This window comes from Lissotriton vulgaris, chromosome 9 (assembly GCF_964263255.1).
Source record: "Lissotriton vulgaris chromosome 9, aLisVul1.2, whole genome shotgun sequence".
NCBI classification, from domain to species: domain Eukaryota; kingdom Metazoa; phylum Chordata; class Amphibia; order Caudata; family Salamandridae; genus Lissotriton; species Lissotriton vulgaris.
Genome location: NC_141697.1, coordinates 991,310,353 through 991,324,634, shown reverse-complemented (window position 1 = coordinate 991,324,634; position 14,282 = coordinate 991,310,353). Strand labels below are relative to the sequence as shown.

The 14,282-nt window shown below is 52.2% G+C and overlaps 1 non-coding gene across 1 annotated transcript; it reads right to left on the bottom strand.

Annotated features, from left to right (window-relative positions):
• Positions 1–9,083: 9,083 nt before the first annotated feature.
• On the bottom strand, positions 9,084–9,190 carry LOC147692688 (U6 spliceosomal RNA). Its single transcript, XR_015300299.1, has one exon. It is a non-coding gene; the product is annotated as a U6 spliceosomal RNA (small nuclear RNA).
• Positions 9,191–14,282: the final 5,092 nt, after the last annotated feature.

Below are 14,282 nucleotides of genomic sequence, written 5' to 3'. Positions count from 1 at the left end.
ACAACAACGGGCGGAGAATACGGTAAGACCAGGATGCTCCAGAAGGGTGGACACCGAAAGGCATCACAAATCAACAACAAAGGTAATGGCAGCTGCGAGCACACTCACAAATACACTATGCAGTGGGTAGCCAGACCACGGACCCTGAGCGGCGACGCCGAACCACCCCCTACACGAAACGGACTAGAGACAGTACGAGATGTACAGTTTGGACTTATTGTGCCAAGCAATAGGCCCCTTAAGTTTGGAAGGTTTCCTGGAAATTGTTATTAAATTCCCCCTCCCCTCATCTTTCACTCATACCTCTATGGGAGAGGACAGCTGGACTGCAAATGGACATGTGGGAGGCGTTTGTACGGGCGGGGGTGGCTCTAATCATACGCCACAAGGTAGTGAAATAATGACATACGTGATTAGTTTACAGACATGACGAAAATCCCAAACACAGACATAACGTTCCTCACACTGAACGTAAGGGGATTACATATGGCAGGTAAGCGCTACGCAGTCTATGCCTATCTGAAGAGACAACAAGCACACATACCCCTCTTACAGGAGACCCACTTGACGACAACAGAGGTCGGGCGCTTACAGAGAAAATGGAGGGGCATTGTCTGTGCTACAGGGTCCTCCTCGTTCGCCAGAGGGACATTAATCTGGGTCAGGCCAGTATCCCATTTAAAGAGCAGACCAGGGTAGTGGATAAGGAAGGGCGATATGTGCTGCTGGAGGGACTTTTGGATGGGCAATCAGTACTAATAGGCAGTATTTACACCCCTAACGTAGAGCAGAACGTGTTTTGGGGCAGCCTCCCATAAAACGCTGGTACACCATACCCACACCCCCTGGATATTGGGTGGAGATTACAACTGCGTCCTAGACACGTCCCTGGATTGCTCCCACCCCCCACCGGCACACTCACCACTTTATAAACAAACGGAACTCTTTAATTTATGGGTGAAACAATGGGCATTGGTAGACACATGGAGGGCGCAACACTCCACCACAAAACTGTATTCATTTCATTCCATTCCTCATGACCTACGAGTGCACCTGGATAGATTCTTATGCTCAACGACCCTGCACACTAAGGTACAACACACAGACTATCTGGGGAGGGTACTCTCGGATCACGATGCCCACTCACTGACCCTTATATAGAGACCGCCAAACCCCCCAGTTCCTACATGGAAGCTACCTCGGGAATGTCTCATGGATCAGGCTTTTACACACGACCACGGGGGACACCTACAGGAACACTTCACACTCAATGCGGGAACGGCATCCTCTAGGCTCTTAGAATGGGACACACATAAGGTGGTGGTGAGGGGTCATTGTATACAGCAGGTAGTGGGGTGCATAGACTACTGGAGAGGACGCTACAGGACTCGGAATGCACGTTAGCAATCCTACTAAAAGCAGACGACCGTGGCGAGGTCACCCCGGAACGAATGGCCGAAGCCAAAATGAGGTATGCAGAAACACTAAGAGACCTCCGCAAGTATAATTTCAGAGTCTAAGCAGCCAAGGTACACCGGGAGGGCAATAGGGGAGGAACACTTTCGGCCTGGCTTGCTAGACAGGACCCCGATCTGAAACCAGTTACAGAAATCAGAGATCAGACTGGACAGCTCCAGACCTCCCAACTTGCAATTTTGCAAGCCTTTTACGCATATTACTCCCGCATCTATCAAGCCCCGAGACCTGGAGACCCCCAAGCAATAGCCAGATTTTTCCACCCTTTGAGAATCCCCCCGGTCCCGCCGTGGGATCAGAAAGAGCTGGACCAAAAGATAAGGCCGGCAGGGGTAAAACAGGCGATAAGAGCATTAGCTAGGAACAAAGCCCGGGGATGGACGGCTTCCCACTCGAATATTATAGCACTTTCTCGGCCCACTTGGGCCCACAAATGGTCACCTTGTTTAACGAAGCACTCGAGGCATGGGAATTACCGAGCTCCCTTAGGGAGTCGATAATAGTTACATTTCTGAAACCACACAGGGACTCTACACTCCCGTCGTCCTATAGACCGATCACGTTGCTCAACACCGACTGCAAATTCTTAGGTAAAATACTAGCAGAGAGATATGCCCAAATCCTGACCCTGTTAGTCCACCCAGATCAATGTGGGTTTGTTCCAAACCGCAACACGTTGCACAACCTCCGCAGACTGTTTCATATTCAGGACATGACACAGGGGTGATTTCCCAATGTGGCATGCCTCATATTAGACCCCGAAAAGGCATTCAACACTCTCTCATGGCCGTACTCAAAAGGAATAATATCGGCCCGGGCCTGTCAGCATACACGAGGCTCCTGTACACGCGCCTCACTTCCTGAGTCTGGATGGGCAACTACATCTCCTCGAAGTTCGTGGTGGAGAGAGGAACCAGGCAGGGGTGTCCACTGTCACCCCTCCTATTCGCCTTAGCGGTCGAACCCCTAGCAATCCACCTGCGGTGAGAGGGTGAGGACTGGAGAATTCCCCTAGGAGGCACAAGGCACTGCGTATCCTTATACGCGGACGACCTCTTAATATATGTTTGGGACGCCACCAGCAACCTGACACGTATTTGGAGAACACTGGAGGACTTCGCGACATCTCGGGCCTTACGGTAAACTGGGAGAAATCCTCGCTTTACCCGCTAAGCCCCCGTATGGCCCCATTTGAGGCCTGGATAGGCACCCAGTATCTTGCGTGGAACGCAGAGGCCCCCCGTTATCTAGGAGTGCAGCTGTATCACACCCCAGAGGATCTGTACGAGGGAAACCATCGTAAAACCCTGGCAGGTCTCCGGTCGGCAGTAGGATTTCGGAAAATGCTACCGTTGGCACCCATAGGCCGAGTGGCCCTGGCGAAAATGATAATGGTCCCAAGACTATTGTATCATTTCGTTAACCTCCCAGTGGTTCCGCCGCGATCGTTCTTTAAAGAACTGGACAGTCTCTTCACAGAGCTGGTATGGGGCGGGGGACGACGACGGGTCGCGCTATCAACACTTTACCTGCCTACGACAGAGGGAGGCTTGGAAGCGCCGGCCTTCGAAGCGTACTTCTTAGCGGCCCAACTCCAATGGCTGTCATATTGGACAACGGGGCGACACATAGGAGAAACTATCACTACAGACGGTCCCATGCCACAACCAGCAATCCACAGAATGCTGCTCCCAGGTACTAAACCCATACATACTAGGCCATTACAGATGTCCATAGCCCGCACCTGTATGCTGCGAATCCACCAAATGTCCAAAAAAAAGCCGCCATACTCACCCTTGCTACCACTGATGGGTTTCCCGCGAGGAGACGCATACTACACACAGGGAGCGCTTCGGACCTGGACAGATTTGTCAGTCACTGAGGTAGAATCATTCTTCGAAGAGGGACAACTGAAGACATATGACCAGATGATGGAACAGTATGATCTCCCCCCGGGCAATTCTTGCTCCAAAGACAATTAATAGATAGCAGTCGTAGGTATTGGAATCCTAACACAGGGGAGCCCACACCACACCCAGTGATACACACGATCCTGCACATGGGAGTGAGACGACATTTGGTCACCTGGCTTTACAAGGCAGTACGTGCACTGATCCTCCCATCCCTTCAACCCCTGCGTCAGAAGTGGGAAACGGACATAGGCAGAGTGGTCCACGACAAAGAATGGAACACGGCCCTGGAATACCCCAAAAAAGTCTCTAGGAATGCCCGATTCCAAAACATACAGTTTAATATCCTCCATAGAGCCTATCTCACGCCACGCCACCTGCACCAATTCTTTCCAGACACACACTTTGCCTGCCTCCGCTGTCAGACCCCGGAAGCCAATTTAAACACATGTTCTGGGACTGCCCCACACTCCAGGGGTTCTGGGGTAGGGTCCATCGGACCCTCGAAGAGGTCACTGCCATCACAACCATGTCCACATGGGAAGCATGTGCGCTCAGGATCTTCTGCAGGCGAAAACCGAGAAAGTGCAGTATCGTTTTATGTCTCTTGCCATTCTCTTGGCAAAAAGGGGAATAGCCATGCATTGGAGAGCCCCTACGGGACCACCGGACACAGCCTGGATAGGTGCCATGCACAAATGGGGAAGAGTGGAGGAAGAGATCCTTCGGGAGGAGTAAGTGAAGGGGCACAGCAAACACCCTGTAGCCCTAGAGTGGGCCCAGTTAATGCACAGATTCACGCAGGCAACGAACCCGCAGGAGACACTGGTGGTCTCGCAGTCCCAGACACAAACAGCCACTCCGGCCCCCACACCTCAGTGATACCGTAAACAAGCCACCTGAGCACCCCATAGACCCGAACCTTGTGACCCACGCCACCCAGCGCATGCTGCTGACCCCGCACACTACCGTAGTCTACTCTCAAAGATAACTGCAACCCCACAACAGCACAGGTGATAACCTCCCGCTCCCCCCCGAATCCCCCCATCCAAACAGGTTTGCTCCAAAGGTTAGAAAAGTTAGAAGGTTTAGACTGGAAGGGGTATTCCCCCCGCCAGTGGTTTATTGGAACTGCCTATAGACAAAGATGACATGGCAACACATACGGACACATATCACGACGGCCCCGTTGGCTCTACCCGAGACGACAGAGTACATGCCAACATAACACATGGCCGTTATCACGCTAAGAGTGATGGGTCACTTACCACGGACAGTCTTCACTATTCTCAGGGGTAGGATGCTGATATTGCAGGGGGCTTATTGATATGCACTAATGGACCGAACAGCTTGGAATAGTCGATCAGCACAAGATTACTCTATGGGAATGTATACCCGGCTCTTACTGATATTGTGTACTTGCAGTAATGCACCACTGTACTGCATAATCACTGTCTTGCTGAATGTAAAACGAATCAAAAACCCAATAAACAAATTTAAACAAAAAACAAAAAACGAAGTTACCTGTCCTGTTACAAGACATGACTTCTCCTTGTTCACCACAAACCCCGGACTCGCTAATACCTCCACTGCCAAAACCATGTTCTCTACCAACTTGAACCTGCACTGATCTATCAACAGGATGCTGTCCAAAAAAATAATCAGCCTTATACCTCTTTCTCTCAAATACACTGCCACTGGTCAAAGTACCTTTGTGAAGCACCATGGGACAGATGACAGACCAAACTGAAGACAAGTCAACTTCCACATTTTTCATTCTCATCTGAACTGCAGATATTTTTGATGAGGCACCCAAACCGGGATCGTCAGATAAAAGTCCTTAAAATCCAGACGAGTCATCCAGTCCCCATTTGTAAAACATCTCTCACTAAATGAATATCTTTCAATTTGAAATGGAGATACTCCACCCAATTGTTTAGTTCTCTCAAGTTTATCAGTCGTCTCATACCCTTGTTATTTTTGTCCACCCAAAAAATATTGCAGACAAAACCTCGTACATATTCCTTTACCTCCAGAGTTGCATGTTTGGCAATCAAATCCTAAACTTCCCTGTCTACCAAGGCTGAGAGTTCCGCGTTGAATTTCAACATCCCAGACAGATGATTTTGAAATGGCTTCTCTATAAAATCTATACGATAACCTAAAACTGTTTGCAAAACCCACGGAACTCCTGTCACCTGCTTCCAATTTTCCCAAATATTGGGCAAGTCTGACGCCCAACTTTTGAGGGGTACCAACAAAAAGGTCTTGCCTTCCCTGTACCTCTTGTATGTTGTTCGCTTTGCCTACCTCTTCAGCTATTTCTCTGCCTTTATGAGTAGAAACGGTCTGTTTGATATGCACTGGGTCTAAATTATGCCCTAGTAATTCCCTGACCTCTGCCGAGGAACCGACCTCCTGTGCACCCAGCCCCTCCAAAAACACATTTGTCAAAGATTTTCTTGATCTCTCTTTATGAATTCTGCAATGAGCTAAAAGCTCCCACATACTTGGACATTTCCTTAATGAAATCGTCCCCAAACAGCAAACCGTTCGCTGATTGACCCCTTTCATTACTAGTAAGTTCCACTAGTTTAGGACCAATTTTCAATAGGATACTTTTCCTTTGTTTAACAGATAAAGTAGTGTTAGCATTCCCCAACAAACAAACTGCCCAATGAACCCATTGATGTAACTCTTCAATATCTAAAGACTTATTACCAACATATGTCTCCTCAACCATCTCAAATATCTTTGCCAAAGGACCTGATAAGTCAAGCAAATAATCAAAACATATTTTAACGCCCTTATCTAGACCTTTCCTAGTATCCCCTACTCCTTTGCTAATAAATGCAAGTATTTTTGCATCTAATTCCGACATCACCATGACCTTGTTGGTCAAACTAGGTCTTGGACATTCAGATCTCAAAAGTAATCTAACGTCCTTGGGAATCTGCTTCCTCAACCGTCTCCATGAATTCTAATAAATGAGCCACCTGAACCCTAGTGACAATGGGTGGTTTAGTAACATGGGGTCAAACATAAACTCACCCAAGGGATCCATAAGAGCCTCCTGCTTCCCCATATTACCTTCACGTCTACAGGTTTCTTTTTTTCTCTCTCGGTTATCTTCCTCTGAACCGAAATCTGAGGAACAACTTATCTCCACCTCTGCACTGCCAGAGGATTCCTCACATAACACAGAGGAGTGCTTTCGAGTTTCAACATTCTTTTTACATGTGTATTCTGGACCCTTAACTTGGTCCCTATGTACGTCCTTGACACCATCACGATTCTTATAGCCACTTAAGGTTTTATCTGAGTTTCCTTTCCTAAACTTCTTAGCCACAGCTCGCACTTCGACCAGGTGTTTTCTTTTCCTTCTACTGTTGGACCTTCTCTTGTAGAGTAAAACCTCTCATCTCAAACCGTTAAACCCTTACTTTGGTTTAAATCATCTAATTTTCTCTCCATCTTACTATTAAAAGCTAAAGAGAATTTAGTTAACATATTTAAAATTCTCTCCTCCATATTACTACTCTCCAAACAGCCCAAATTACTTGCTTCAGTCATCATAAACTAAAAAACTCCATTAAATTACCTAAAATGCAAGAGAGAACTAATGCCCTTTATATAATCGTCACACTTGAGCCCAATCTTTCAAAACCAATTCCCTCATACACTTCCAAGAGGACTTAACAATGCCTCAAAATTACCGCCACGTTTGCGTGATCCAGCCCTGTAGTCCTTTTTCATTTCCCATTAACTTCCTTCACGGACGTTTCTCGCACTGCATTTACTCGCCCACCAGTGAGCGAGCTAAACTCAGCCTCGGTGGAAAAACCCTGATCGCGCTACTCACTGCGATTCACAGAAGCCAGGGGCATATTACCAAGCATAAGTGATAATTATCGCGATGCTTGGTTAGCGGCAATAATTTTATCGCTGTGCTTCGCCTATTTATATCGCTTAGGAGCCTTGCTATTATGAAGGTTTACCTCCTAAGCGATCAAATCGGCCGAAATTCATGAATATGGCGGAAAAGTCAGCGATATTCATGCATTACCGAGCTAATGCTCTTAGCCATGTTATCCACCTACCATTGGATAACATGGCTAAGAATTGCTCAGGGCAGGCGTTAGCTTTTGGAGATATTGGCGCTTAGCGCGAATATTTCCAAAAGTTGGTAATCGGAGATAGCGATGTTAGCAACTGTTTTCAGTCGCTAACATCTTGGCACACCCACTTTGCATGTCATTAGTGATAATTATCGCTGACATGCAAAGTGGGCCCCTAAATGCCCGCTATCACCTACAAGCTGTCGCTAACTGGTGTTAGCGACAGCTTGGTAATAGGGCGATGAAATTATCGCCGCATTAGCGGGAAAAAGTCCCGCTAATGCGGCGATAATGGCCCTTGGTATTATGCCCCTCAATATCCTGCATGTAATTAATGCGCACACGACACGTCCATCTTCTATCAATGCCATTATTTCTAAAACATACCGGTAAGCATAAAAGATGAACTAATGCCCCGGTTACTTACCGGTAATCTTCATTACTCCGAGTATAGTCTTCCTTGCCACATGATTTACATAGTGAGCTTTAGCTCCACAACAGAACCCTCCAAAGCAAAAAGAAACCACCTCCCACCCCCTCCCAACATGGCCGACCAGTCCCACCTGACCTCTATAAGAGGCGGGCCGGCCCAACCAATCAGCCTGATCTACCAAGCAAACAATGAAGCCGATAGCCAGACAGGGAGGGGGGAGGGAACTCATGTGGCGAGGAAGACTATACTCGGAGTAATGAAGATTACCGGTAAGTAACCGGGGCATTACCTCCTCGTAAGTCTTCCTCGCCACATGATTTACATAGTGAGCAAATACCCAAGCCAACAAGGCTTCATTGACCACCATAACCACAACACCACATGGTGATGCAGAGAAACCAACCCAAGGTTGATGTAAACAACTGAAAAGAAAACAGGGACCACAGGCAACCTGAAATCAAGACCTCCAGGAAAAGGAGGCCAACCAGGAGTCGCAGCTCCAGCACTCAGAACGGCCCCAGCGAAGTCCCCCCCGGGACTGCTAGAGACCCACGTACCAGGCGGGTGACGACCACGCCGAAGTCAGACCAATACTCCACAGAGGAGACACCCACTAAGGGGGCCCAGGGAACAGAGCCACACCTCGCAGACCGACCCTGGGACCCCCGCCGGATCCACCGAACCCAGCGAAGCGTAGGGAAGGATGCCAGCCTGTGTAAGCCCGCGAACCACGGAGGAACGAGGGCAAGCGGCCCGAACGAAACGGGCCCAAAAGGCATAACACAGGTCATCCCACCGGGAAAGGAAAAAAACGTGCGGCTAAGAGAAGCCAAAACAGCACGTCGAACAACCAGCCCGGACAAGGGAGGAACCACGCTGGCCGGAAAAAGCGGGAAGACACCACCCGAGTTCGAGGCCCCAGGGAATGGACCCCGGGAAGGACACGGGGGACATGCCGGAGGAGCAACCCCATCCGGCAAAACCCGCAAGAAGGGCGGGGAGCGGAGGAATGACCCCCGCACGCCCATCCGCCCAGCATACACCATCGCCACCAGGGAAACCCCCTGACCGGCGAGGAACCGCAAGCCACCGAGGGCCGGGGCCCAAAAGGGCGGACCCCGAAGAGCTCGTAGTACGAGAGAAAAAACTCCTGTGGGATGCCACATGAATTTGCGAGTCACCCTCGCGCAGGGGCCCCGCAAATCCCCTCAGTAACGTTCCAATATTAGAACATGTGCAGCCGAAGCGAGCACCCACGGGGGAGACCGGCAGAGCGCCCGTGGGTGAAGGATAACTACATCGGAGCCACGCGAGCCACCATGGAAACCCGGTCAACGAACACCGGACTGAGGAAGGCCCGCAAGGCCGCCCACCGGCCCCCCAGGGAAGAAGGGGCCATGTTCCAGGAACACCCTTCAGACCGGAAAACCAAGACCCGCAAGGGGACCACGGAGGCGGGGACAGCACCAAGCCGACCGCGCCAACGCGAGAAGGGCGCCCAGCGCCCGGCACAGGCAGAGCCCGTGGCAGACCTGCGGGGAACTCCGCACAAGAACAGGGCCGGCCGAAGGAGGCCGGCCAGCCGACCCGAGCCGGCCCAATACCGAAGCCGAGAGCGTGGGACCCAACCCCGGAAGGGGAAGATCCGTGGGCGGCCAGGGGGCCCGAACCCTCAGCACGCCATAGGAGAGGGAACCCGGGGAGGCGGACCCCGCCGGGATCCAAATACCGGAACGCACCACTACAAGCGTGGCAACCACACGCGGGTGTCAGGCAAAACTTTCACACCCCAGCCTAGGCAGGACATGAACCCAGGCCAGTGAGGGCCGTCTGCACCCAAGGCACAAGACTCACCCATGAGCCAACGCTCCTTAGTAATTCATCCAAAAAGGAGTCCACGCGCCGCCGAGGCGAGCATCACGGAGCACCCCGGCCCTGCCCAAGCGAATCCAGCCGAGGGCCCGCGATAACAGAGGGCACGGGGGAAACGGGCACACTCGAATGGCCACGCAAAAGACCGGGCACCACAAGGACCCGGGCGGAGACACCAGACCCCGGGCAGGAAGGTCGAGACCTCCTCCGAGAACAGAGTCACCGGCGGCCGACCGAGACGAGGCCCCAGGCGCAGTAACACCACCGGGGTCCGGGTGAGACCAGGCAACGAAGGAAGAACCGACTCAGTCGATCCGCCTCCACCTAGTCGGACCCCGTGGCAAAGACAGCCCGAAGGGCCAGGACCGGCCACACCGCCCAAGAACACAATCCCCGATCAAGGAAACCAGAGGGGGCGGCTGAAGGCTGACACCGCTCCACACCCCCAGGCCGACCGTCCCGACCAAGACCAGGGGGCATCGAAGCACAGGCGCAAATGAAGGCAGGTCACCCCTTAGCCAGGAGGACCGCCAGCCACTTCCGTGTTGCGCGACTGTCGGAGACCCAAACGACCCGGCGCCAACGGGCGCCCCCCCCATGAACGAACCAGAGGGGAGGACGGGGCCCAGGTACACGACCCCCGAAGGAGGACAAGCCCGAGAAGGGCACCGGAGGGACCACCGTCCCTAGAGCCGGGAGCCGACGGAGGGGAGACACCGCAGAACAAGACGAGGCCAAATTCTAACACACGTCCAGACGGGGAACACCCAGATCCCCCCCCCCAGTGAAGAAGAACCACCAGGCGGGCCAGGTGCCCAGTACCCACAGCCTGCCGCCCCTGGGAACCCCAGGCCGTCTCCCCTCCCGGGACTAACCGGGCTCGACCCAGCAAAAAATACTGAAAACAGCGAGAACAGGCCAGAAGGCAAAACCCACCGGAAGCATCCGCAACCGAGGGTGGGATCCACTCGCAGGTCGTAGCCTACAGCACCAGGTAATCCGTACATCCCATCCGAGATCGGACGAGATCAGGTGCTTTTAGGGTGGCCTGGCCATAGGCTCCCGGACAGCCCTGCAGGGTAGACCCAGGAAGGAGCAGGTACCCCAACCAGTTCGAGAAGGAGGGACTCCGCGGAGAAACCGCAAGACCAGCAAGGCCAGCCAGCCCGAAGAGCCCCAGAACCGTGCCAGCCACGGCCCAAGATGGGACGAAATGGAGGCGACAGCCCCCCCCCCCCCCTCAGGGAACCCCCTGGAGCGGGACGGCCGAAGCCAGGAACTCGGGATGACAAACATGGGAGCGGCCGCACCAGTACCAGACCGGGAAACGCCGAAACAGGGGCCCGGGAGCCAACAAGCACCTTGCGGAGACCGACCTCCTATCTCCGGGAGGGATGAGTCAAACAACCCCCCCAGCGGGATTCTTGTCCTGGACATCCCAAGAAGACGGAGGCCAAGCCTCCCATGGAGAGAAAACAGGCCAACTAACGTCATCAGGACCTTTCGAGCCCAAGACCTGCCGCGGCGGGGAATCGAACCCTGGTCCCGGGCAAGACCACCGCATCAGAGACTGCAGCCCTAACCACTGGGCCACAATTCTCCATCTGGGCCCCACACCCCCCCGGGGCCACCGAGAGGGCGACGAGGCGAGGAGGGGGCAGGGTAAACCGCCGTGCAAGGACCCCCCGATGGGACAGCGCGGTAACCCCCGGAGAGCGCAGACGGGGACCGAAGAGGAGGTTGAGCCCCCGCCACCTGAGGAGAGGCATCGCAGCACAGAAGAGCACCCCGCACACTAGCCCGGCGCTCCAGAAACTCGCCCCCCCGATGGGTCAGGGCGAGTCCATAAGGCATATATCCAATACCCGCCGAGGCGGGTAAGTGTACCCAGGACTCGGGTTAGATCGCCGCCTTAAACCAACCTCAGACCTATAGACAGCATGTCTGCCGTCAGTGGCGGCACGTGGCGAGTACAAGAAATGCATTTCCTCTCACATGGCCTCCGTAAGTAGGTAAACATAAACATACATGACATCAGCGAAGTGAGTAACATGTACAAGCCCCCTTTTGGGACGCACCTACAGCAACGGCAGGATGCGATTTTATGAGTCAGAGCTCCTTTCACTGACATGGAGCCCCGGACCCGCCGAGAAGGGGACAGACGCGCTGCCCACCATCCCAGCCCGCCCTCTGCTGCGTCAGCCGGAAAAAACCGCACACGACCGATGACGGTAATCATCGGAAGCACCTGGTGGCAAGAAACCCCGCCCCCGAGAGGTGGGAGGCGCCCGGAGCCATCCACAGCGCGGCAACCCGCCGCGGCCCGGAGGGCCGCCACAATCCAAGAAGGGAAGCGGAGGCGAGACTCGGCAGCAACCAGCGTCCCGGGCCTGCAGGAGGGGAGCACCCGGCCCGGACAGCAGAGCCCCCGAGGACCCGCCGTCAAAAATGCAGGTAGGACCGAGTTCGCCCCCCCCCCCCCAAACCACCGTAGCATACCTGAGGGGCTCCCAGGCCAGAATGCGGACATGCGACCTCCTTACCAGCAGTGCGTTCCGCAGAAGCGCCGCAGAGCCAGGCAAGGCTCCAGTAAGATAAGAGAGGATGACGTGTCTGAAAAATAAACATTGTGTAGACTTCAGGAAGACACCTTTCCTTAAACTCAGAAGAGTTCAGGAAGTCACCACTTTCTTAAACGCAGGCTTTGCAAGAGTTATTGAAATGGCAGGCGTTTTATCTGCCAACCCTTCATTCTTACCCTCGCACCCCATTTTGTGGATGTAACAGCAATGCGCTCGAAGCGTCTAACGTGCACCGGGAGAAAGTGATTTTCAAAGGCAGTGTCACAGCACCATCTGCTGTCCTTTAAAAACCTGGCGCAAACCCCTGGCGCATCCAAGTAAAAAAAAAATATGAAACACGAGTCACACCCGGACACGTCTTCCTCAGCGCCAAAACTCCCGAGAGCAATCACATTCCTTACAGAAAGCTCTAGAGAGTACGTCCTAAACCAGTGACAGATAGAGAACTCACTTATTAGAAGTGATCCGTCTCCGTGGGGCAGACAAATGTAAATACTCCCACACTTGAGACGGCTGAAACATTAGGTGAGAGTCAGCGCCCCTCACCACGTGTAGTCAGAGCGCAATTCCAGGCGCATATCTAAACAGGGGAGCCAGGAACACAAGAAACACCTCTATTGAAGGGGTGTTACAACCAGCATGTACAACACACAGGAGAAAGCGCAGAACCCAAAAAGCCCACAGAAAGGCTAGGGCCCAACAGTAACGACCGGGGGAGACATGGGCAAGTACAACCACTCCACACCCCCGGCCGCCCCCCCCCCCCTGTAGACCCTTGGCACGCTATAGCAGCACCTAACCGGCCCCACAGGACCGGGGGAAGGAAGAGGGGGGGGGATTTTTTAGGCATAAGGCACTTGAGACCGCTAGAGCAGGTCCTCCACCCTAAACCCCAAGGGCCAGCTCACGCCGGCCCATCTTACCTGTACCGTGCTCTGGAGAGAATCGTGCAGAACAAAAAAAACAGGCTGATTGGTTGGGCCGGCCCGCCTCTTATAGAGGTCAGGTGGGACTGGTCGGCCATGTTGGGAGGGGGTGGGAGGTGGTTTCTTTTTGCTTTGGAGGGTTCTGTTGTGGAGCTAAAGCTCACTATGTAAATCATGTGGCGAGGAAGACTTACGAGGAGGTAATCCAAAATCTGTGCACCAAAGTGGACTGTACTTTTACTACCCGACTACAAAAAAGTACATGCATAAAACCATTGTAAACATAATGTACTTACAGTACAAATACATTTAAAATCACACCCAGCCACTTGCCATACAAAATCTTATATTAACAACCACACTAACTCAAATTATTATCAAAAATATCACAGTATATACTCATCATACCACTTACAACTTAATTAAACACAGAGCAGCTATAAGATACTTATCTCATCATGTAGCAGCAAAAAAGAAGGAAGAGGAAGGTTTGTTCTACTCTTTTATAGTATTGGAATTCTTATGTTCAAAAGTAATTTTTTTAAAGGAGCTGCTGTGCGGTGGCATTAAAGGAGTACTGCTATAATAACATAAGCCTCCGGTCCTGCCATAAAATTGCAATTGCTGACTGCACTTAGATGTTGACAAGAGTAATCCAGTTGATAATCAAGGTGCAATACATTTCAATTTCAGGGGAATATCTACGAGGCAATGGGGCAGTGCGGTGGCAAATATAGCAATGCCACATTGCATCATTTCAATAATGCAGTGATATGGTGTATTTACAAGAATATGGCACACACCTATGTTCTCCCTTGCGCTATAGCTACCTAGCACCAACATAGACACCCTTGCACCAGAGCACAAGAGTGCTTGAATTGCAGGGATGATTGTTTGGGTGAAACAATCAATGTTGGCGGTTTGCTACTTCTATGTGAGAAGTAGCAGATCGCTATTATCGAATG